The sequence below is a fragment of the Mizuhopecten yessoensis genome, unplaced genomic scaffold (assembly GCF_002113885.1).
Source record: "Mizuhopecten yessoensis strain PY_sf001 unplaced genomic scaffold, ASM211388v2 scaffold2795, whole genome shotgun sequence".
Classification (NCBI taxonomy): Eukaryota; Metazoa; Mollusca; class Bivalvia; order Pectinida; family Pectinidae; genus Mizuhopecten; species Mizuhopecten yessoensis.
In genome coordinates, this window is record NW_018404723.1 from 27957 (window position 1) to 31373 (window position 3417).

Below are 3417 nucleotides of genomic sequence, written 5' to 3' on the forward strand. Positions count from 1 at the left end.
TATATAACGTAAGTACAATAAATCAACAAGGAAAACGATCACGGTGACTTATATCCGGAAACGTAATGTCGCGTAAAAGCTTTACCAGTGTTCCAGCTAGGATTTGAAAAGGGCGCTGACCAGAAAAAAACAGTTACTTGATAAAGGTGGTGTATAACGTGTTTCATATATTCTCTTTGTAGTTTTTATTAGGGATTTTTTGAGGGGTCAATGGACCCATGGCTCCCTCCAGGATGACCCCTGGGCTTATTATAGCTTGCTTTAAGCAAAATATTATCTTGGCAACTATATTTTATTGAGAGGATTAAAGGTCAAAGGGGGGAAAAACAACATTTTCTATTATAATTATTTTATTTAAAAGGCAATTTCCTATTCTGATATATACAGTAATACTGATATCCAGGTATACACGTACAGAGACCGACAATCAGAAATCCTGTCAGCCTTGTAATAAATACGACTGTTTCGCTCATGACACATTCCTCATGGTGGTTTTTTTAACCCTTTCACCACTGTAAACCAAAATGGACTCATCCAGATCAATGCTTGGTGGAGTCTACTAAAGTTACATAGGGGTGAAAGGGTTAAACTCTCGTTTACCTAACAAGAGACCCCATGATGATCTTGGCGCCCGCCAGGCTTACCCTATTCATAGGTTCGTCTAACTAATCTTATCTCGTCTTTAATACTTAATTTTATCTGTTGGATTGAGTCATGTGAACAGTAAATGCACCTTCTAGTAACTTTTGATCAAAGTTTCATACTTGTGTGTATGACATTTCTCTTTCAAAGTGAAGTGTCATTCCTAAAGAAGGATTTTGAAGATTTACCTCTATTTCCCCTATTGGGCCCCGCCCCTCAGCCCCCAGGGGGACCACACTCGCTGTTTATAAGAAATGGAGTTCCTTTTGCCCAAGGATGCTCCAGACTGAATTAGGATAAAAAAAATCCCTTAATCCCTATGATAGAAGAAGGATTATAAAGGTTTTACATCTATTTCCCCTATTGGGCCCCGTCCCTCAGGTCCCGGGGGGGGGGGCACACCCACCGTTTATACAAAATTGGTTCCGTTTATTATCCAAGGATGTTCCACACAATATGGACCAAATCCTTTTATTCCTACAGAAGATGAAGGATTTTAAAGAATAATTTGCTATGTTTCCCCTATTGGGCCCCGCCCCTCGGGCCCCTGGGGGCCTAGATCCACGGTTTATACACGATTAGATTCCCTTCACCCAAGGATGCGTCAGACCAAATATGGACCAAATCCTTTCATTCCTGCAGAAAAAGAAGGATTTTAAAGATTAATTTTCTATGTTTCCCTATTGGGCACCGCCCCTCAGGCCCCTACGGGGCCAGACCCACGGTTTATACAAACTAAGATCCCCTTCACCCAAGGATGCTTCAGACCAAATATGGAACAAATCCTTTCATTCCTACAGAAGAAGAAGGATTTTAAAGAATTTGCTATATTTCCCCTATTGGGCCCCGCCCCTCAGCCCCCAGGGGGGCCAGACCCATCGTTTATACAAAATTGGTTCCCCTTCACCTAAGGATGCTTCTGACCAAATTTTGTTAAAATCAGCTCAGTGGTTCGTGACTAGTAGTGTAAAGTTGACGGACGACGGACGCTGCGGTATGGCATAAGCTCACCATGGTCCTTAGGACCAGGTGAGCTAAAAATGTAGAAAATATCCGGACAAAAAATCAAATGCTGAAATGAACAAGGTCAATAACTTTTGCAAAAATGGTCGAATCAAAATTCTTTTCAAGGAAACACAACAACAAATCATGAGTATTTAGCCTAAGAATTTTCAAATAAATCCGTCAAAAAATGTAGGAGGAGATTGCCGGACAAAAAATCAAATATAGAAATGAACAAAGCTCAATAATAATGAAATAAGAGATATTTTGCAGTTATTGAAGCTTGGTAAGGCCTCGGGTGAGGACGGAATCAGTCACTATATGCTACGAAACACATCAGAAACCATTTGTGTCCCCCTTGAAATATTTTTTTAATGTCTTTATCGTCTGGTGTTTACCCAAACACGTGGAAAACAGTCAAAGTTATGCCTCTGTTTAAAAAGGGTGACAGGCATTCTCCCTCTAATTACAGACGAATTTCTTTATTTTCTACAGTTTGCAAAGTGTTTGAGAGAGTAATTTTCAAATACATGCATAATTATTTTATTGAAAACTCATTTTTTATAAGTGTCAGTCTGGTTTTTTGCCTGGCCATTCTACTGTAACATCTGTATTGCTATAGAAAGGAAAAAAACATGTATGTATGGTATTCTGCGATATTCTAAGGCTTTTGATGGGGTTTGGCATAAGGGTTTGATGATTAAGTTAAAAATCTTATGGAATATCAGGAGAATTTTATCAATGGTTGGAAAATTACCTATTTCAGGGGCACCAGAAAGTCTTTTTGAATAATTCTTACTCTCACTTAGGTTTCATTGAAGCAGTTGTTCCTCAGGGTTCGATTCTTGGACTTCTTTTGTTTCTTATCTATATTAATGATATTGCTGCTGTGTTTGAATCAACCTCTCATCTTTTTGCAGAAGATGCTTCTTTGTTAAAATCATCCTCTTCGTGTCTAGAAATTCCTAGTTCCGTTTAAGGTAAACGGAACTAGGAACCAGCCCCTAGTTCCGTTTAACATAAACGGAACTGGGAACCAGACCGGGGTCCGTATAGTAAACGTCTATGGGGTTTTTTTTGTAATTCTTTCCCTGTCTACTTCGCTAAACGGAAGGTCAAAGTCCCGTAGTTATATCTGAATCAAGGACAGGAATCAGTGTCAGTCTCCCTTAAACGGAACTGGGGTCTGGTTCCCAGTTCCGTTTAAGTAAAAACGGAACTGGAGATTGAATCTCAGTTCCGTATAAGACCAATTACTTTATAGGGGCTATGGTAGTCTTAATTTTCGTGTGAAAGGTTGTGGGTTCGATTTCTGTCCTTGATTCCGATATAACTACGGGACCTTGACCTTCCGTTTAGCGAAGTAGACAGGGAAAGAATTACAAAAAAACATAGACGTTTACTATACGGAACTGGGGTCTGGTTCCCAGTCCCGTTTAAGGAAAAAAGTAACTCGAGTATGACACTGATTCCTGTCCTTGATTCAAATATAACTACGAGCCTTTGACCTTCCGTTTTGCGCTATAGACAGGGAAAGAATTACCAAAAAAATGTACGTTTACTATACGGACCCCGGTCTGGTTCCCAGTTCCGTTTATGTTAAACGGAACTAGGAACTAGGAACTAGGAACTAACTTCAGGCTCCTGTCTCGTAATGCACGGTCCCAAACTTGGTTAGTAACATTCAATCCAGAAAAAACTGAAGTAATTTTTGTTTCAAACTAGATTGAAATTAATGAAGATTTGGAATTAGAATTTAATGGCGAACTTTTA